General features: G+C 39.1%; 1 protein-coding gene across 2 annotated transcripts in view; it reads left to right on the forward strand.

Moving 5' to 3' along the window:
• The window catches only part of SMAP2 (small ArfGAP2), an 89,526-nt gene that overhangs the window by 37,608 nt on the left and 29,265 nt on the right, over nt 1-22,653 (forward strand). Inside the window, exon 1 of one of the 2 annotated variants that reach the window (XM_006867590.1) lies at nt 14,860-14,944. The exons of the other annotated variant lie outside the window; for it this stretch is intronic. The gene's annotated coding sequence lies outside the window, so the exon portion shown is untranslated. Of the gene's footprint in view, nt 1-14,859; nt 14,945-22,653 lie in introns of those variants that run through there. 2 annotated transcript variants of the gene reach the window in all.

Consider the following 22,653-nt stretch of genomic DNA (forward strand, 5'->3'; position numbering starts at 1 on the left):
TGGCCCAGGATCGAACATTGTTTCATTCTGCTGTGCATGGGGTCGCTATGAGTCGGTTCCGACTTGATGGCACCTGACAACAACAACAACAACTTTGCATCTGCAGTATTTTTTTAGATTATGAGTAGATGTTGCAAAGAGGAAAGTAAAACTTTCATCTGAAGTAACTTTAAAAATGTAAAGAACTAAATGTCCCCAGGGATTAAAAAAAACAAACAAACAACTTTTTATCAGACATTATACCTGTTACCTAAAGTCAGGTCATAAGTGATAAGAAAATTTAAAAACCAAAGAATTCCAGTTGCCATTGAGTCATTTTCCACTGATGGCAACACCGTATTTGTCAGAGTAGAACTGCGCTCTTTGAGGTTTTCAGTGACTGATTTTTCAGATGCAGATCATCTGTCCTTTCTTTCAGAGCACCTCTGTTGTTGCATTTAAGTGCCGTCGAGTCTGTTCCAACTCATAGCTACCCTCTATGAGGTTTCCAAGGAGCAGCTAGTTAGTTTGAACTGTCAGCCTTGTGGCTAGCAGCCCAGTGCTACACTAGGTATCTCTGTTGTTAAAGTGATGTCAAGTCAGTCCCAATGCATAGTGATCCTGTATAGGGCTTCCAAGGAGCAGCTCTTGCGTTTAAACTGCCTACCTTGTGGTTTGCAGCCCAGTGCTGATCCTACAGAACCACACCAGGAGTCAAAGATACCTTTGTTGTTGTCAAGTGCCATCAAGTCAGTTCTAACTCATAGAGACCCTGTATAGGGTTTCCGAGGAACAACTAGTGGGTTTGAACCGCCAACCTTGCAATTCAAACCAACCTGTGGTCCAGTGTTTATCCTACAGTACCACACCAGGACTCCAAGATACATCTAGGTGGACTCAAATCTCCAACCTTTGTGCTAGCAGCCAAGCATGTTAATCATTTGCATCACCCAGGGACTTCAATAGGAAATTAATTATAATGTGAAGTTTAGAAATATCAGGCCCACCTGGCAGACTAAGAAATGATTTCCTAAATGTTAGCCCAGCACTCCCTCCCTCCACACCTGTTTTCCCCAAAACCAGCATTGATATAGTCACTAAGATAGTCATCTCCACTGGGCCCAGTGTGGAACAGTGCTGTTTACTTATGGGAGTAGAGTATGTTCTGTGAGCATCCGTGCTAGGATGCTGTGGGATCCCAAAGCCGTGAGTCAGACACTTAAGCCTGTATCATTCCCTATCCCTGGGTCCTGATAGACTCTCAGTCCCATTCCAGCTGAGCATTTGCTGGAGTAATTCCACATGGAGACTTCAAGCCAAACAATTGTTTGTACTGAGATAGTCTCACTGTTTAGCAACTAATGAAATAATCTCCTTCCTGACCCAATGAAAGCAGCTATTTTTTGTTTCCTCCCTCCCCCTTTTCAGAAAAGTCATATCTCAGCCACTACTCTTTAGTTTATTCATAATGCTTTAAGCAGGGTCTTTGTCTAGAGGAAACTGACTAGAGCCAAAATGTCATGGGCTAACCAGGGGTGTGGTACTGCATTGGACCACAAAATTGGTTTGAACCACAATGACAGCAGTTCAAACTCACCAGCCATTCCTTGGAAACCCAATACAGGGTCGCTATGAGTAGTAACCGACTTGATGGCACTTAAACCATGGCAATCAGGGAACAAGGAATGTTAAGGTCACCTTTCCTTTAACTTTCTATGTAAAAAAGCAATACAAAAACCAAAATCAACTGTCATCAAGTTGATTCCGATGCAACTCTGTGGTATAAAGCACTGGACCACCAGAACTGTTTGAACTACAAGGTCATTGGTTCAAACTCACCAGCCACTCCTTGGAAACCCTATACAGAGTCCATATGAGTCAGAACTGATTCAACAGCACTTAACAACAACAACATAGGACAGAGTAGAAGTGCTCCATAGCGTTTCCAAGGCTGTAAATCTTCATGGGAGCAGACTATGTCACCTTTCTCCTACAGAGTTGCTGCTAGCTTTGAACCACCAGCCTTTTGGTTAACAGCCCAGTGTTGTACCCAGTGTACCACCAGGGCATCTAACTTTCTATGTTGTTATTGTTAAGTGCTGTTGAGTCAATTCTGACCCATAGCGACCCTGTATAGGGTTTCCGAGGAGCAGCTGGTGAGCTTGAATCAACGACCTTGCAGTTCAAACGACTTTGCAGTCTGACGCATTAGCCCACAGTGCCACACTAGGACTCCAACTTTCTATGTACGATGTTTAAATTACGTTTGTGTAATTTTTTTAATTTACGTTTGTGAGGCTGCGGGTTAATGCGCTGGACTGCAAGGTCAGTCTGAACTACAAGATCAGTGGTTCAAGCTCACTAACTGCTCTTTGGGAACCCTGTACAGGGTCGCTATGAGTTGGAACCAACTTGACGGCACTTTAACAATTTTCGAATAAGTGATTTAGACCTCAAATCTACTTAAGAAAAATCCTCATATTAGGGTTTATTTTAAGTATACCAAAGTGGGCAGTTATTACTTAAAGGCACTCACAAGAAACAAAACAAACCCCCAAGCCCCAGTAAACATTAACAACAAAATAACTATAGATGAGTGCCACAGAAAGGCAACATAGTGCTGTGGGAGCCAGAATAGGAAAGAGGGAAGGCTTTCTGGAGATTGGATGGGGGAAGATCTTTCTAAAAGGATATTTTACAAGTAGAATATGGAAAGCTATTTCTGAGAGATTGTAGGCTGATCAGGAAAGTATAAGTAGTTCAGTTTTCTTTATTAATCAAAACTTGGAACATACAAAGTATAAATTCAGCATGCAAAGTCTACAAGTAGAGACAGCCAGCTGTCCACAATTTTGTCCTGCTTCTCTTGCTTGCTCTGAGTTGCTACATCTGGATTATTGTTACTTTCCTGACATTACTGCCTCTGCTCAATAGCTTGGGCTCTTTCAGTCTCAATGAGACCATTCATAACTTTGAGTACAAAGGGGGAACACAAAAAAAGGAATATGTCTCAAAATATAGGAAACTAAAATGTAGTTAACCTTTCAAGATTTAGGTTGCTGATCCTACCTTTGCTTGTTCCAGTCCCTGTTCCATTTCAGAATCCTGAGGTGTCTGTGCCCTTACTTTGCATCACCAGTGTAGCTGTTCATCATCTTGCTTGATTTCTTTTTTTCTCACAGCAGGTCCTCCTCCACATGGCTGGTGCCATCTCATGACCTAGGAACTTATTAAAAGCCAAAAGAACCTTACCCTGCTGTTCACTTAGAGCCCTTTTACACATTTCTCAGTAGATAGGAATGCAGGCCTCTTCCTGGGGTTATTGTCATAATTAGGAGCTTCATTCTCAGAGTCGCCTCATGAAGGCATTTATTGAAAATAAACAATGGCCTTTTTCTTTTAAGGAAAAGCTTCTATTTTGACTGCATAAAACTCAGAAACATTCAAACAGCAAAGCTTATTTTAAATATAAGAAGAAAATTTAAAAGAAATGAAAAATCAAGAAACAAATGGTTACAAATTGTCAACGCTTCTAAGTCTGTGTGTTTAGAACTAAACTAATAGAGTGTTACTAAATTTAGCTGGGTTGTTGGTTTTTGTTTGTTTTGCATTATTTTTAAGCCAATCAAAATGTATTGAGGTAAATAGTAAGTTGTGCTCTTAGATTTACAATAACAACAGGTTCTTGCATGTAAAAATGGTTTTTATTATTTCAAGTGTCTCTTCCTGGTCATGTCAAACTTCAATTAATGGTTTAAGTAATAATGGATTAAAAAATTTTAAGTCAGAGTACAATACTTATCTAATTATAGAGGGTCCAATGAAGTGCAAATGATCCCAAGAGTTCTATAAAACACTTATTTTATGAATGATAGTAAGAGCAAATGTATCATCGGTTAAATTAAAAAGAGATAGATCAAATGTACTTTTGAAGGGAAAAAGCACTTAAATATGACCTGTTGTTGGATGTTCACAGGTTGACTGTTTTAAACCCTGAAACATACCTGAACATGATCCATCAGTAGTGATGCTATTCGCGTTGGTGTCACCTCCCATACCTGATCATATAGAATCCTTCTTGTTAAGTGCCATCTAATCAATTCCAACTCATAGTAACCCTGTGTAGGGCTCCAAGGAGCAACTGGTGAGTTTGAACTGCCAGCCTTGTAACTCAAGCCAACCTTGCTTCAGCCCACAGTGCCACACCAGGACTCTAAAGAATCCTTAGTAATGTTTATTATCAATTTTAGCCAGAGAATAGTATGCCGTCTAGCTATAAATTAGTTAAATGTAATATTTCTTAGATTATATGAATACTAACAACAAAATTGTTTTATTACATTATCAGTTACAGCATCAATAGCAACTGAGCACAAGCTGTTTTGGATTTTCACCTTTTCTTTTAATGACTGCTTCATTCTTGAAAAAGTTATTGATGTAAGCCACAAACATTATTTACTACAGTATTGTAGCCAAAACCAGAAAATCTGACAGAATCCGTGACCATTGAAACACTGGCAGCAACTAAAACAAGAGTATGATGGTCTACATGTGGAGATGAAACCATGTGATTCAAAGCATCATTGTAATTGGGTTATAATGACAGCTCTGATCCGAGCACATTGTTGGTAGTAGTTAGTTTCCATTCAGACACACTCTATGCACAGCATAATAAAACACTGCTGGGTTCTGCTCCATCCTCACAATTGTTATTGTGTTTGAGCCCATTGTTGCTGCACTGTGTCAGTCCATCATGTTGGGGGCTCTTACTCTTTTTCACTGACCCTCCACTTTTCCAAGTATGATATCCTTTTTTGGGGACTCCTGATAACATGTCCAAAATATCAGAGATGAAATCTTGCCATCCTTACTTCTAAGGAACAGTCTGGCTGTATTTCTTCCAAGACAAATTTGTTTCTTCTTCTGGCAGTCCATGGTCTTTCAATATTCTCCAACACTATAATTCAAATGTATCAATTCTTCTACTGTCATCCTTATTCATTGTCCAACTTTCACATGTATATGAGGCTGTTGAAAATGGCCAGGCTTGGGTCAGGTTCACCTTAGTCCTCAAACTGACAGCTTTACTCTTGAATACTTGAAAGAGGTCTTTTACAGCAGATTTGCATTATGTCATTTGATTTATTGACTGCTTCCATAAGCATTGCTTGTGCATCCAAGTGAATTGAAGTCTCTGACAACTTCAATCTTTTTTCTGTTTATCTTGATGTTATTTTTTGATCCAGTTGTAAGGATTTTTGTTTTCTTTATATTGAGCTCTAACCCACGCTGTAGCCTTTGATCTTCATCAATAAGTTTTTAAGATCTTTGTTTCCAGCAAGTAAGATTGTTTCATTTGTATGTTGCAGATTGTTAATAAGTCTCTCCAATCCTGATGCTAAATTGTTCTTCATGTTTCAGCTTCTCAGATTTGCTCAGCATGCAGATTTAATAAGTACGGTGAAAGGATACAACCCTGATGCACACCTTTCCTGATTTTAAACCATGCAGTATCCCCTAATTCTGTTTGAGTGACTGCCTCTTGGTCTATATACAGGTTCCTCATGAACACAGTCAAGTGTTCTGGGATACTCATGCTTCACAAGGTTATTCATATTACATGTTGTTGTAGTTAAGTGCTGTCGAGTCGGTTCTGACTCATAGCATCTCTGTATGGGGTTTCTAAGGAGCAACTCGTGGGTTTGAGCCACTGACTTTGAGTTATCAGTCTAGTGCTGATTCTACAGCACCATGCTAGGACTCCAAAGCACATTGGTAGTGGTGGTTATATGCCATGGAGTCTGTTTCAATTCACCGTGATGCTATATGGGGTTTCTGAGGCTGCAAATCTTTATGGGAGCAGAAAACCTCATCTTTCTCCCCCGAAAAGCATACTGTTGTTGTTAGGTGCCATTGAGTCAGTTCTGACCCATAGCGACCCTATCTAGGGTTTCTGAGAAACGGTTGATGAGCTTGAACCACTGACCTTGCAGTTCAAACGGCTTTGCAGTCTGATGCATTAACCCACAGCACCACACCAGGACTCCTAAAGCACATTAGAAGGTGCAAAAAATAAATTAGAAGGTGCACAGAAAATAAATTAGCATAATGTTTTAGCCTTGTAGGCATATTGCTACATACAAGCTGGGCTTAAAAAAATATTTTTATTGTTATAACTAACTTTGGAATATTTTAAATGAAAAAATAAATTTCTGCTGAAACATATACAGAATTTTACAAACAGTCATTTTGGTGTCACCTTCTTTGATAGTGTCACCCGGTATACATCCCACACCCCCATAGTGCTGCCACTGATCCATGATCCCTTGTGGTAACTTAACTTCTCTCTGCCTTTGCTGGGAGTTTGATAATTCAGGGCATGTTTTGATCCTCTCAGGTCAGGCCTCTGTTGAATAGCAGGGACAAGAGAACCACTTGGGGATAGCTGGAATTTAAACTCTGCTTTAGCCAAGTTTTGTCTGTTGTGATCATTTTCTTTTCTTAGCTCTTTGAGCTTTCTCTCGGTTGACAGAGATGCCAACCAACATTCTTGAGCTTTTTTCTCATGGGACATAATTTAACTTTGATAGAAGGAAGTGGTTCTTTTCCAACTCTTCCTCTAGCATCTTTGTATAGGGTTTCTTTCTGTAGGAGTCATGCTTCTGGTATTAGCTTATGTTTTAATACATTTTAGGACATTTCTTTTTATTTCTAAGCAGCAAATTTCTCCTTATTAACTTTTTGTGCATTTTATTGCATATTCTTGATACAGTTCAGTCAGTATTTAAGGTTTCAGTGCAGACTTTTAAGTCTTACTTTCAAGCTGTGAATTTTCAAACTGCATAGATGCTTGCTTCCTTTGGAGAGATTTCATTTGTAAGTTGTTTCATTTAATTTTCTTCTCAAAATTAAAAGAAAAGATTCCTTGTGGATTTTTTGCTTTTTTTTGTTCCCCTTCAAGCCTTCTTAGGGAACATTTACGTTATTGTCATTAATGTGTTTCTTCATTCATGTCTGATAGTTCAGGTGATCTCTGTTTTCCTGTTTACATATTTTGTCTAAATCCAAGTTGCCGTCATCCATGTAATCTACTAGAAAGAGAGCAAGCAAATTTATCATCTCCAGCACAGCTTTAGTCGTTGATTAGTAGCGCTCTTTATCGTTTACAGCATTTTTCATTCCTCTCATTTGAGTTTTCAAGTATCTTTCTCCTCTTCCTCCATTTCCTCTTTGCTTCCATCCTGCAGTTTCTTTTTTGTTTTTTTAATGTTTTTATTGTGAATTGAGTGAGAGTTTATAGGGCAGATCATCAGTTTTACATTCAACAAATCATACACCTTATTTCATTACAATGATTGTAATCCCTCCATGCACCATCAGTTAACAGTACTACTTTCTATTCACTTTAGCTCTTTTTTTTTTTTCCTAACACTCAAGCATATATAATAATTTATACCACCAAAGGGCACATTCTGCAAGTCTACCTCCTGGCCACTGGCTCTCAGCCCCTCTCTTCCCATGAATCTAGAGTACTCAGCTGCTCCCTCTCTCCATGTCCCTCTCTCTACCTCCATATCTGGTGTTGCTGCTTCTCTGGATAAGGTCCTGCATTCCGCTTGTGCTCTTCTCCCTTGATGGTCCTCTGTTTCTGGACTGTAAGATTAACTACTCCTCCCCTGTTTTTGTTACAAAACTTCAACCTTTACAATTACGACAGTCACAATTAGTCATGATAACAATTACTGACTATTGAATCATAAGAAGTTTATCCCCTTCTCTTTTTATCAGACCCATCTAGACAAGATGAAAACTATTCAGTGGGGTCTCTGTCTTCCCTCACACACTTTTAAACGAAACTCCCTCTTGAAACCTTGTAAGCCAATCACTTTGTGCCTTTATTGCCCTCTCATTTTAGGTAGCCAGTGTCTAAGTTGCCCATCCCTATCTACCCTGTATGTAGAGGGAATAGTATTGATACTTGATGTGAAGACTCCTTTCTCTGTTGGTATTTAGAGCTACTACCTTCATGAGTATAGGTCAAGTTCATTAAATTGCAGCAATTTACCCTTGTTTCATTTATCAAAAATTGTTTTTTGTTGATGTTGGTTTTTATCTTCCTCTAGTCGAGTTCTGATCATCAAGTCATCAAGGCTAGGTCAAATGGGTACTGTCTGCAAGTTTGGGTGTTGTTGCCTGTCTCCCCTCACTTTGTATCAGCTGGATGCCTCACTCTCAGCTCTAGCCCTCTGTGGCTATGTCCTTGTCCATGGGCTCAGGTGTCCCCAGGTTTCACCACACTTTAGACCAACCACCCCTTCCTCTTCTCTAATATCCAGGTCAACAGGAGTCCTCAGACTCGGCCCATTTCTTCACTGCTGCCTTTTCCCCTCTTCCACTCACCAGTAGACCAATGTGGTCGTCAGCAAGCTTGCATGTGTGCTCATGTGTTCCTTTTGAATTTCAGTCTTAGAGGGGGGATTTGTCCTGAGGGAACTTGATTGCTTGTCTTGATGGCTTCCAGTGAACAACTTGCTTATTCTTGTAGTAGCCAATCATACTGCCATTTTTGTTTTGGGTTTTTCCTGTAATCTTTCTTTGAAGATGTATCTTCTGTCACTCTAGCTGTTCCAGACTGGTCTGCTTGTCCTTTCTAGTGGGAATGTCCCACCTCAGAAGGTCCTGGATGGGGCTGCCACTTCTTTTCAAGGAAAGCAGTTTTTTACTTTCCTTAAGATGAGTGCTTCAACCATGCTATCCCATTATGACTCTCTGAAGTTGCTCTACGTTCTTCTGAGATGCTTTTAGATGTTTTGAGTAATCAGTCTATTTGGATTGGAGGGATACTGAAGCATTTTTCAATAACCATATCAGTCCTTAAAGTCTTACTAGTCTATGAAATGAAATTTCAGGGGCTTACATATCTGTACTTTTTTTTGAGTAGGTCTACTATATTCCATGTGCCGTGTGAGGAGATGAAGAGGTGGATCTGTCCAGATTTTTAATGTTTCCATTGTCAGTGTTTGTAAAGCTAGCAGTTTATCCTCCACTGGAGGTAACTTGAGGACTTCATTGTCTTATGTGCTCAGTTTAATCTTCTTACTGACTAAATTATTAGTTAACCAGGGCAGAAAACCTTTTGACTAGATCCTTTTCTCTCATTAAAATATGTTGACTCTTATAGCAGTATATGCCAGAATCTCCTAGAGAAACCTCTACAGACTTGAACCTTTTTTCAGGCTTTTGGAGAGCATACCAGATTACTGTACAACTGCCCCAGGATGGGCTGGAAAGACACTTTGTGGCAGTCAGGAGGTTCTCCATGGCCCCAAAGGACACACAGCTTAGACTCTGATTGTCACTATCTGGGGGCCACAACTGACCACCTGGAACCTTGTGGAATGTTCCACCTACAACCCAAACAAGTGCCTGGCAACCAGGACAGACCCTCAGTGAGGAGGTGAGGAGAAAAGTTAGCCAAATGCCTGAAGCCGTGAAAATTCTTTTTGTTTTCTTTTGTTTATAATCTGTTGATTTATTTAAAAGAAAATTGCCATGCAGTCTTAAAATTTATAACCTGTTTCTGAGAGTAAAGAATTCATACATTGTGGGGAGGGGGTGAAAGAAAAAAAAAGAGAGAGATTGGAGAGTATTTTAGTTGGAATTCTTGACGTTGCATATGACAGGCACACAACTAGAAATAGGTTAAGCAAAAATGGCTTTAAAATCAGGATATTGAGATAGCCCTGAGATGGCAGATCTGCAGGAGCTATGGTAGGCCCTGGAAACTTGGATTGGCATCAGAGCTTCATCATGCCCAGGAGACCCTCTATCCCTGTATGGGTGTCTGTGGTAGGTAGAGTTCACCCTCTCAGATTCCTCCATGTGGCAGGAACACAACCACTGACATATGCAGACATAATTTTAAAGGGCAGTGATGTCATTGCTGACATGTAGAAATGAAAAGAGTAATAAGAATTGACTCTAGAAAGGCCCAGATCATGGAAGGAATTAAGTCACAGTTAAACTTAGAAGTTTGGAGTTCTGTTGACTGTGGGGGCGGGGGGGGGGGCGAGTTACATGTCTTTGAATGAGGCAGTGATGTCCTTTTCAAAGCCTATAGGGTCTTATGTGGCACTGTAGGATAAGTGCTGGACTGCTAACCACAGGTGGGTGGCTCAAACTCACCAGCTGCTCCTGGAAAACCCTATACAGGGGCCATTATAGAGGTGGAACCAACTTGACAGTACCCAACAACAAACTGCAGCATAGCAAGGTCAAACTAGGACCTGGTGAGTGAAGTCTTCTAGGGAATGTGTTGTTATTTTTGTTAAGTGCCGTTGAGTTAGTCCGACTTGTGGTGACTCTGTGTACGGTTTCCAAGGAGCACGTATTGGCAATGTTGCTGTTGTTATGTGCCGTGGAGTCGGTTCCAACTCATAGCAACCCTGTACAGGGTTTCTGAGGCTATAAATCTTTATGGGAGCAGAAAGCCTCATCTTTTTCCCATGGAACAGCTGGTAGTTTCAAACTGCTGACCCTGAGGTTAGCAGCCCGATTCGTATCCACCACTCTACCAGAGCTCCTTACATATTGGGAATAGTGGTAAATAATAATGGAGCAGGTTGTTTGAGTTGATAATTCTTTGTTACTAAAAATATCACTTATGTACACACTAAACCAAAACTAAACCCATTGATGTCTCATCAATCCTGACTCATAGTGACCCTGTAAGACAAAATAGAATTGTCTCATTGGGTTTTCAAGACTGAATCTTTATGGAAGCAGACCGCACATCTTTCTCTTGCCAGCTTTTCAGCTAGCAGCAAGGTGCTTTAACCACGGCGCCACCACTACTCCTTTATGTGTACACTAATTACCATCATCTGCTGAGGTGAATAGAATGCTAAATCCCTGAATATTAGTTATAAAGCCAGGAAAATAAGATTGGTATTGAGATAAAATTTACTGAAAGTTAATTGTTCTTCCTTCAGTATTTTCAGAGTCGCTTAATGAATTTGAGAGGTAGAGTTAATATCTTTCAGAAGTAGGTTAGATTTCAGACATGTAAGCAAATGTGCTCTCAGAGAAGTGAATTGACTTGCCTAAAAGTCACACAGCTCTAACTAGAGGCAGAGCTTTGACAACCCCTACCTTTAACTCTAGCTAATAGGGACTAGGAGCCCTGGTATGGTGCTGTCAGATAAGCACTGGACTACTAACTGCTAGTTAGGTGACTCAAACCCACCAGCTGCTCCTCGGAAACCCCGTCCAGGGTCGCTTTGAGTTGGAACCGACTCAACAGTGCTTAACAGCAACAACAACAAGGACTAGGCAAATGAGATGAGACATGTAAAAGCATGTTCCTGGAGTTGTTATTAAGTGCCTTTGGGTTGGTTCCGACTCATAGCAGCCCTGTGTAGAGTAGTTGTAGGCAGCTATTGGTTCTTCTGAGAAAGGAAATGAATACCCAGTGTGTAAAGTTGCTGAGGAGAGCTGCTACACCCAACTGTGGACCTGTGCCCTGTCTTAGCCCTGGCTTTTTGGTGGCTTTATTGCTTTGAACTTTTTATTCCTTTGTATAGACTCTTCTCCAGTTGTATTTAATTTTCTGGTGCTTCCTTCCCCAGGGCTAAGCAAAGTCAAGGCAGATCCTTTGTCTGTGTAAGCACTGTTAACAACTAGAGAAAGATGAAGAATGCCTTCTTTTTTTCTTCCACTAGACCCCTTTTGATTTCTGAGTGTTACAGGCTTACCACCTTTAGAGAAAAGCCATTTTAAACCATCTGTTAAGATGACTTTAAATGGTGACCAGTTAATCTTTTTTTGATGAATGCTTAGCAGGGTGAATACTTTACTAACCTCTTTTTTCTAGTTACCTGGTAGGAAGATAATGTTGCTTTTCTTCTTCTATACTGATGTGTTAGCTACATCTGTTATATCAGGACTCCAAACCAGTTGGATCCAGTTCAGTCATGACAGATGAAATGGAATGGGAAAAATGACTGGTCAGAGCTCTGGAATAGGAGATTTGAACGAGGTGTAGTGAGTCTTTTCAGGAACCTGATGCTTGATTTGGATTATTGCTAGGACTGTAGAGCATGACACACATTCAAAGAGATCCGGTTGCTCACCATCTTCGAGCTGAGCACCATTGTCTTCAACTCAGTTAAGAGATTTGGTTGCTATGCAGTGCACATGCTACCCTTGTTTTCTAATAGGGAGATTTTAAGTTTCTAATAGGATTTTACCTCATAATTTTTCCTATTCCAGTTTACCCATATTTTAAATGTTTGGGTGTATTTCTGTTTTGCTCCTTTGGTCATAACTGAACCAGGCTGAACAGTGTTAAAGACCTAGTCATATCGTGGAGCTTCTGGATTAAGTTGGTGTAACTGGTTTAGATTTTGGCTGAGTCTGTTAGTTGCTCTCTTCTGCTAGAACTATAAGCCTCCATCTTAATCTTGCATACTTAAATATTTTATATAAATATGGGAGCAGTATAGGACCAACATGGAAACAGATAGAAGAAATAAGGAGGTACAAGAGCTGAACAGAAAATTCCAGAGGTCAGCTTGAGAAGACAAAGTCAATTATTACAACAAACTGTGCAAAGATCTGGAGTTAGAAAACCAAAAGGGAAGAACACACTCAGCATTTCTCAAGCTGAGTGAACTGAAGAAAAAAATTCTAGCCTGGACTTTCATTATTGAAGGATTCTTTGGGAAAATTATTGAAAGATGCAGAAAGCATCAAAAGATGGAAGGACTACAAAGAGTAATTGTACCAAAAGGAAATGGTTGATGTTAAACTTTTCAAGAGGAAGCATATGATCAAGAGTTATGACACTGAAGGAAGAAGTCTAAGGTGCATTGAAGGAATTGGCAAAGAACAAGGCACCAGGAACTGATAGAATGAAAATTGAAATCTTTCAAGAAAGTAAGGCAGCTCTGGAGGTACTCACTCATCTTTGCCAAGAAATTTGTTAGACAGCTATCTGGCTAACTGATTGGAAGAGATCCGTATTTGTGCCCATTCCAAACAGAGGTGATCTAACAGAATGTGGAAATACCGGGCAACATGTTTGATATCCCATGCAAGTAAAGCTTTACTAAAGGTAATACAGAAACGGATGCATGCATACATTGACAGAGAACTTCCAGAGGTTCAAGCCGGATTCAGAAGAGGACGTGTAATGAGGAATATCATTAGTGATGTCAAATGGATCTTGGCTAAAAGCAGAGAATACCAGAAAGATGTACCTGTGCTTTATTGACTATGCAAAGGCCTTCAATTGTGTGAATCATGACAAGCTATGGACAACATTGCAAAGTATGAGTATTCTGGAACACTTACTTGTGCTCATGAGGAATCTGTACCTGGACCAAGAGGCAGTTATTGAACAGAGCATGGGAACACTGAATGTTTTAAAATTAAGGAAGGTGTGCAACAGGGTTGTATTCTTTCACCATACTTATTCAACCTGTATGCTGAGCAATTAATATGAGAAGCTGGGTTCTATGAAGAAAAATGTGACATCAGGATTGGAGAAAGACTCATTAACAAACTGCGATATGCAGATGATACAACCTTGCTTGCTGAAAGTGAAGAAGACTTAAATTATTTACTGATGAAGATTAAAGAGCACAGCCTTCGGTATGGATTGCATCTCAGTGTAAAGAAAACACAAATCCTCACCACTGGACCAATAAACAACATTCTTATCAATGGAGAAAAGATTGAAGATGTCAAGGACTTCATTCTTCTTGGATCAACTATCAACACTTACGGAAGCAGCCACCAAGAAATCAAAAGACATATTGCATTAGGCAAATCTGCTGCACAAGACCTTTTGAAAGTGTTGAAGAGCAGAGATGTCAACTTGAGGACTCAGGTGCACCTGACCAAAGCCATGGTATTTTCAATAACCTCATATGCATGCGAAAGCTGGACGGTGACTAAGAAAGACTGTAGAAGAATTGATGCTTTTGAGTTATGGTGTTGGAGGAGAATATTGAAAGTCTCATGGACTGCCAAAAGAACAGACAGATCTATATTAGAAGAACTACAGCTAGACTGCTCCTTGGAGGCCAAGTTGGCCAGACTTTATCTCTCATACTTCAGACATATTGTCAGGAGGGACCAGTCACTGGAGAGAGGGATATCATGTTTGGTAAAGTGGAGGGTCAGAGAAAAAGAGGAAACCCCCAGCAAGATGGAATGGGAAAGTGGCAGCATCAATGGGCTCAAAAGTGGCAACAATTGTGAGGTTGGCCCAGGACCAGGCAGTGTTTTGTTCTGTTGTACATAGAGTCGCTATGAGTTGGTACTGACTCAATAGCACCTAACAACAACAATAACAAATGGAACCAACACCAGGAAGTAGAAGTGATAAGAAGGCAGATTAATGGGACTCAGTGTAAGAAAGGTGTTCAAGGAGGGTCCAGGTACTCATTGATAAAAGGGCTCCTTCATTAAGTGGGAGGTAGGACTCTATGACTTTCTAAGGTTCTTTTCCACTTCTAATTTGATCATTTTAGATTATTTGGTATGGTATTTACCTTTATATTTAATTAATCTTAGAAATGTTTAAATTTGATGTCTCACACTTTAAAAAGTTTTATTTCTGCTGGTTTCTTAAATGTATGACTGTGGACAGTGTCTCTTTTGTGACAAACAGAAAGAACATTCTTGCAAGATGGACCGGATGGAAATGAACTTTTCTTGCAGAGCAGACTATGAGCAGAGGTTTGATTGTGTAAGCCTTTGGTTTGGTCTCATGGTTCCTTAAAATGTTTGTGGTTTCAGAAGTTCTGAGTATTGTTTATTGTTGTTCTGGAATAAGTAACTGGGTGAATTCTGTTTGAACAGCAGCTCTTCTTGATTTCTCCAAAATGTCACTGATGGTTTTATGTATTCCTCTTTATAATGAATCAGGGAATAGAGGGAAATAATAAGTGGAACTGAGGTAAAAAATTAGACTTGTTTTGAAAACAAATACTGCTTCTGTCTCATTTTGACTCCCAAACTTCTTACTGGGTTAGTAAGTGTCATAAGTCATGTCCTAAGTGAAAGAGAATCAACTTTTACTTTAAAATCAGAATTTTAAATGTAGGTTCTTCTTTTGATCTCATTCTAAACCAGCTGTTCAGTGCCAATCAGAGTCTCTATGAATGTGATGCTATTTGTTAGGCTCATTAAGATCTAGCATCTTTATAAATTGTTCATCCTATTTGAAAATTTTAGAACAGCTGCATGTTAAACAGAAAGGGACCTAAAAATGACTTACTATCATCTTATAGAGCTGTATTAGTGGAAGGGACCTTAGAATGCCTCACTATATGTGGATCATTTCTCTGTCATCCTTGAGAGTTGATTAGTCAGCCACTGCTTGAACACCTGCATGTACTAGGATTTCACTGTTTCTGAATTTGCTGCATTTGTTTTCACACAACCTCAATTGTTAGAAAATTCTTCCCTAGAGTGTGCTAAAATCAACTTCTAAATGTTGGTGCTAATTCTACCTTTGGAGCCTCACCAAAGTAACCTAATTCCTTTTCTGTGAGATAGCTTAGCCTGTAAGGTGTTTGAAAACTTCTCCCTTCATTTTGAAAAACAAAAATGTGTGTGTGTTTTTTATGTTGCTTATTGAAGATTTCATTAAACAAATGTTGATTGCATAGCTATTTTCTACTTTTAACGTTATGCTAGAGTCCTGGTGTGGCACTGGAAGACAAGTACTGGACCACAAGGTCGGTTTGAATTACGTGGTTGGTGGTTCAAATTCACTAGCTACTCCTTGAAAACCCTATACAAGGTCGCTGTGAGTTGGAACTGACTCAATGGCATTTAACAACAATGGCATTATGCTTAATGTTTGAAATAAATGATAAAGGGGCATGATCTGCTTAGGGCAAGAGATAGCTGTAAGCAACTAATCATACTAAGATATGAAATAATGAAGCTACCACTTGTCTGTCAGCTTGTTATATTATAATGGCTTTTGTTTTGCTGTGATGCTGAAAGCTGTGCCACTGATACTTAAAATACCAGCAGGGTCACCCATGGTGGGCAGATTTCAGTGGAATTTCCAGGCTAAGACAGACTGGGAAGGAAGACCTTTGCAATCTACTTCTGAAAAAATTGGTCAGAGAAAACCTTATGGGTGGCTGTGGAACATTGTCTGAATAGTGCTGGAAGACAAGCCTCTCAGGTTGGAAGGCACTCAAAATACTTCTGGGGAAGAGCTACCTCCTCCTCCTTTAAGTAGAGTCGACCTCAATGACATGGATTAATAAAGCATTCAGGATTTTGATTTGCTATTGTGGCACAACTCAAAATCAGAAGAATCAGCTGTAAACATCTGCTGATACTCAGAACGTGGAATGTATGACATATGACTCTAGGAATTTGTAAAAATTGAAATGGAATTATTGAAGATCAATATTTTCAGCAGTAGTGAGCCAAAATGAGCTACTGTTGCCCATTTTGAACAAGACAATCATATATGATTTACTATGCTGGGAATTAAGGAGCTCTGGCAGCATAGTGGTTACGAATTGGGCTGTTAATCTCAAGGTTAACAGTTCAAAACTACTAGCTTTTCTGTGGGAGAAAAATGAGACTTTCTGTTCCCATAAAGATTTACAGCCTTGAAAACCTTATGCAGGGTTGCTATGAGTCGGAACCAACTCAACAACACATAACCACCACCACCACCATACTGAAGAGGAATGGTGTTTACATTCATTGTCAAAAAGAACATTTCAAAATCTATCCTGAAGTACAGTGCTATCAGTGATAGGATAATATCAATGTCCATACACTTACAAGGAAAACCAGTTAACACAATTATTTTCAAATTTACCCATCAAACACTAGTGCCAAAGGTGAAGAAATAAAAGTTTTTACCAAATTTCACAGTCTGAAATTGATAAAACATATACTCAAAGGAGCTCTGGTAGCGTAGTGGTTATGAATCGGGCTGCAAACCTTAAGGTCAGCAGTTCGAAACTACCAGCCGCTCCGCGGGAGAAAGATGAGGCTTTCTGCTCTCGTAAAGATTTACAACCTCGGAAACCCTGTACAGGGTCACTATGGGTCGGAACCTACTCGATGGCACTTAACAACAACAACAACAAGATGCATTGATAATTACTAATGATTGTAATGTGAAGGTTGGAAACAAAGAAGGATCAGTAATTGGAATATATAACCTGGTAGGTAGAAATGAAGCAGGAAATTGAATGATATAATTTTGCAGGACCAATGACTTATTCATTGCAAATACCTCTTTTAAATAACATAATTGTCAACTATACATGTGGAACTCTAACCAGTGAGAATACATAGGAATCAACTACACCTATAGAAAGAGACAATGAAACAGTTCAATATCATAAGCCAAAACAAGGCCATGGGCCTACTGCCGAATAGACATCAATTGCTCAGATGCAAGTTCCAGTTAAAACTGAAGAAAATTAAAAACATGTGCATGAGAGCCAAAGTATGATCTTGAGTATGTCTCACCTGAATTTAGGGTGTAAGCATTTAGGATAGTAAGTCATTTTTAGGTCCCTTTCTGCTTAACATGCAGCTGTTCTAAAATTTTCAAATAGGATGAACAATTTATAAAGATGCTAGATCTTAATGAGCCTAACAAATAGCATCACATTCATAGAGACTCTGATTGGCACTGAACAGCTGGTTTAGAATGAGATCAAAAGAAGAGTAGGTATGACACTTTGATTACTAATGACCAAAGATCAAACTAGTTGTGAGATGACATCAAGAATATCATAGGCGAAGAAATCAAAAGATCATTTAAAAAAAGGAAAGAAATAAAAGACCCAAACTGATACCAGAAGTGACTTTGAACATTACTCTTGAAATGTAGACTAACCAATGCAAATAGAAGAAGTGATGAAGTGAAAGAGCAGAACACATGATTTCCATGGGCAGCTTGAGAGGACAAAGTATTGTGAAATGTGTGAAGGCCTGGAGTTACAAAACCAAAAAAGTTCTCAAAAGGGAATCTCAGCATATATCAAGCTGAAAGAACTGAAGAAAAAAAAATTCAAGCCTTGGGTTGCAGAATTGAAGAATTCAGTAGACAAAATATTGAACGGCACAAGAAGCATCAAAGAAAATGGAAGGAATAAACAAAGTCATTATACAAAAAAAAAAGATTGGTTGATGTTCAACCATTTTAGGAGGAAACATGGTCAAAACCCAATGATACTGAAGGGAATAAGTGCAAGCTGAACTCTATTGACAGAATATAAATTTTAGAAGGTGGGTGGAATGCAAATAGGAGGAAGCAGGATAACTGTTGTTGCATGGAGGGAATTGTAATAATTGAGATGAAGCAGTATATGATTTGTTGAATGTAAAACTGATGATCTGTCTGTAAACCTTCCCTCAATTCACAATAAAAAGTAAAAAACAAAAACAGATGCAGTGCTAGAATCACTCATCTATGCTAAGAAATTTGGAAGACATCTACCTGGCCAGCTGACTGGAAGAGATCCACATATGTGTTCATGCTAAAGAAAAGTAATCTACTGGAATGTAGAAAAAATAGAATAATATCATCTGTGTAGTATAAGCATTGGACTGCTCGCCAGAAGGTTGGCGACACACCTACTAGCCACTCCATGGAAACCCTGTACAGGGTCACTATGAGTTGGAACCAACTCAGTGGCACTTAACAACAATGACACCATTAATATTACACATAAAATTTTGCTGAAAATAATTCAGAAGGAGTTGCAGCAGTGCATCAGCCAGGAACTGCCAGAAATTCAAGTTGAATTCAGAAGAGGACGTGAATGTCAAATGGATCTTGACTGGAAGCAGAGAATACCAGAAAGATTTTTCCTGTGTTTTGTTGACTATGCAAAGGCATATATGGCTGTGTGGATCATAACAAAGTATGAGTAAAATGGTAAAAAAGTAGGAATTCCATAACACTTAATTGTGTTCTTGTGGAGTTTCTACATAGACCCAGAGGCAGTCATTCAGACAGAACAAGGAAATTAGTGTGTGCTTTAGAATCAGGAAAAGTGTGTCAGGGTTGTATCCTTTTACCAAATTTATACAGTCTGTATGCTGAGCAAATAATTTGAGAAGCACTACATGAAGAATGTAGTATAAGGAATGGAGGAAGACTCATTAGCAACCTGCAATCTGCAGATGCCACAACTTTGCTTCCTGAAAGCAAAGAGGACCTGAAGCAATTACTGTTGAAGATCAAAAACTAGCCTTTATGAGGTATATGGATTATTCCTCAACATAAAGAAAAGAAAAAAATTCTCACAGCTGGACCAGTAAACAGCATCATAATAAGTGTAGAAAATATTGATGCCCAGAATTTCACTTTACTTGGATCTACAATCAACACCCATGGAACTAGCAGTCAAGAAATCAAATGACATCGTATTGGGCAAATCTGCTGCAAAAAAGACCTCTTTAAAGTGTTAAAAAGCAAAGTGCTAGGTTAGCTTGACTTAAGCTATAGTATTTTCAGTCACCTCAGATGTGTGGGATAGCTGGATAATGAATAAGGAAGACCAAAGAAGAATAATGCCTTTGAATTATGGTGTTGGCAAAGAGTATTGAACATAACGTGGACTTCAGAAGAATGAACAAATCTATCTGGAAGAAATACTGCCAGAAAACTCCATAGATACGAAGATGGTGTGTATATCACAGAGATATTGCTCTATATAGTAGAAATCTACATAAGTTTTTCCTGATGTATATAGATATGATTTCTTGACATAATTTCCTATGGATGTTTCCAATTTTTATAAAGATGTAGTAATTATTTTATATAACATATTTCTTTATGTACTTGACCTGCTGCTTCCCTAGATAAATTCTTACAAGTGGAGCTGAAGGATTCACTTACTTTAAATTACATTTTTAAACATTATTTTCATCTCTGGTATATGCAAAAAAATGTGCTAGTAAATGTCACAGATCTGATTTCTGCTCTTAGGTATATATGGTTTAGTGGGAAAGGCATATAAAAAGATAATATTATTACAAAGGTGGTAAGAGTTAGAAAAAGTAAAGGGTACAATGAAAGTTTATAACCTTAAATTAAAAAAAAAAAAAAACAACAACAAAGTTCTTACCTTTTAGAGATCTGAAGGGTTTTCAGAATTTTTGTGGATAATAGAATGAAAAGATTATGAAGTTTTCTCACAGACTTTTTTTTTAAAGCCTTGTATATACTGACGTCTTTACAAATGAAATGATAGGAAGTTTGAGTTTAGCTTCTAAATAAGCTAGGGTTCAGAATGAGAAAAAGTTGTTTCTAGCTGAAACAGTTGGCCAGAAGTTGGTAATTCCTGAAGCTTGTGGTCCGTTATACTGTAGTTTTATATAAGTTTGAGATTTTCCTTAATAAAATGATAAAAGCAAAAAGAGTGAAAGAGAGATTATAGTCTGGCTTAGTTTGGTACAGGCCAGAATAAGACTTCTTTGAGGAAGAAACATTTCAGGTTAGACCGTTGTGACATGTAGGAGTTGGCTAGTCCCTAAGTGGTGCATGGTGGTTGTGGGGGAAGCACATTTTAGTCGGTAGGAGCAGCGTGGATAAGGTTCTAAGGAAGTCAAGTTAATGCCTTGAGGAAATGAAAGAAGACTATCATCACAGGAGATGAGGCTAGAGAAGTAGGAATGGACCAGAACATACAAGGCCTTGGAGACCATGTTAAGAATTTTGTTCTTTACTCCCACAGCAATAGAAAGAGGCCATCAATAGGAGGACATTAAGCAGCAGAGTGAAAAGATTGCATTTATTTTTTTAAGAGTTGAGCCCACTGTTTTGTTGAGAATGGTTTTGGTTGAAGACCAGGGAGAAGTGAATGTCACAGTGGAGAGACATTAGGAGATTATTACACCAGTGCTAGAGAGATGATGATGAATAGGTTAGAGAAAAAGATACTGATTTGAGAGATATTGTGGTCTTTAGTGATGATGTGGATGTAGGGACTGCAGCAAAGAAATATATCAAAGATGATGCATACATTTTTGATGGATTGTTGTTGTTGTTCAGTGCCATTGAGTCGGTACTGACTCATAGCGACCCTCTGTACAATAGAATGAAACACTGCCTGGTCCTACACCAACCTCACAATCGTTGCTACATTTGAGCCCATTGCTGCTGCCACTGTGCCAAACCATCTCACTGGGGGTCTTCCTCATTTTTCCCAACCTTCCATTTTACCAAATATGATATTCTTCTCCAGGGACTGGGCCATCCTGACAATATCTCCAAAGTATGAAAAACGAAATCTGGCTATCCTGGCATCCAGGAAGCATTCTGGCTATACTTCTTCCAACACAGATTGGTTTGTTCTTTTGGTAGTCCATGGTACTTTTAACATTGTCCTTCAAAACCATAGCTCAAATGCATCGAATCTTCTATGATCTTCCTTATTCACTATCCAACTTTCACATGCATGTTGTTGTTGTTGTTGTTGTTAAGTGCTGTTGAGTCAGTTCTGACCCATAGAGACCCTGTATAGGGTTTCCAAGGAGCAGCTGGTGAGCTTGAACCGCCAACCTTGCAGTTCAAACGGCTTTGCAGTCTGGCGCATTAACCCATAGCACCACACAGGCATATTAAGTTATTGAAAATACCAGGGCATGGGTCAGGTGCACCTTAGTCATCAAACTGACATCTTTGCTCTTAACACTTTAAAGAAGTGTTGTGCAGCAGAGTTGCCTAATGCAATATGTCATTTGATTTCTTGACTGCTGCTTCCATGAGTGTTGATGGTTGATCAGAGTATAATGAAATCTCTGACACAACTTCAGTCTTTTCTCCATTTGTTATTGTTGTTAAGTGCTGTCGTTCAGATCCCAACCTGTAGCAACCCTGCATAAGGTTTCCAAGGAGCAACAGTGAACTTGAACTGCCAACCTTGTGGTTCAAACCGACTTTGTAGTCCGCAGCACCACACCAGGACTCCTGTCTCCATTTATTATGATGTTATTTAGTGGACCAGTGGAAAAGATAATGGGAACTAGGTTTTGAACATCTCTTTCTATATCTTCTTCTTATACAAGGAGGTTTCAGAAAGTTTGTGGGAAAAGGGAATGGTAAGATAATAGAATTTTTCAATGAACTTTTTGAAGCCCCTTTGTATGTAGCTGTCATTTATTATTATCCTTAATAGCTACAAATTGGACTGTGACCCTTAAGGTCAGTAGTTTGAAACTACCAGCTGTTCCAAGGGAGAAAGATGGGGCTTTCTGCTCCCATAAAGATTTACAGCCTCAGAAACCTTGTACAGGGTTGCTATGAGTCAGAACCGACTCCACAACACATAACCATCACCACCACCATGGAAAAGAAGATGGAAGGAATGATCAAGAGTCACCGTACCAAAAATAAATGGTTGATGTTCAACCATTTCAAGAGGTAGCATATGATCAAGAGCCAGTGATATTGAAGGAGGAAGTCCAAGGTGCATTGAAGGCATTGGCAAAGAACAAGGCACCAGGAAATTGATGGAATAAAAATTGAAATCTTTTAACAAACTGATACAGCACTGAGGGTATTCACTCATCTCTGCCAAGAAATTTGGAAGACAACTACCTGGCTAGTTGATTGGATGAGATCCGTATTTGTGCCCATTCCAGAGAGAGAGGTGACCCAAT

Source organism: Chrysochloris asiatica, unplaced genomic scaffold (assembly GCF_000296735.1).
Source record: "Chrysochloris asiatica unplaced genomic scaffold, ChrAsi1.0 scaffold00106, whole genome shotgun sequence".
Lineage (NCBI taxonomy): Eukaryota > Metazoa > Chordata > Mammalia > Afrosoricida > Chrysochloridae > Chrysochloris > Chrysochloris asiatica.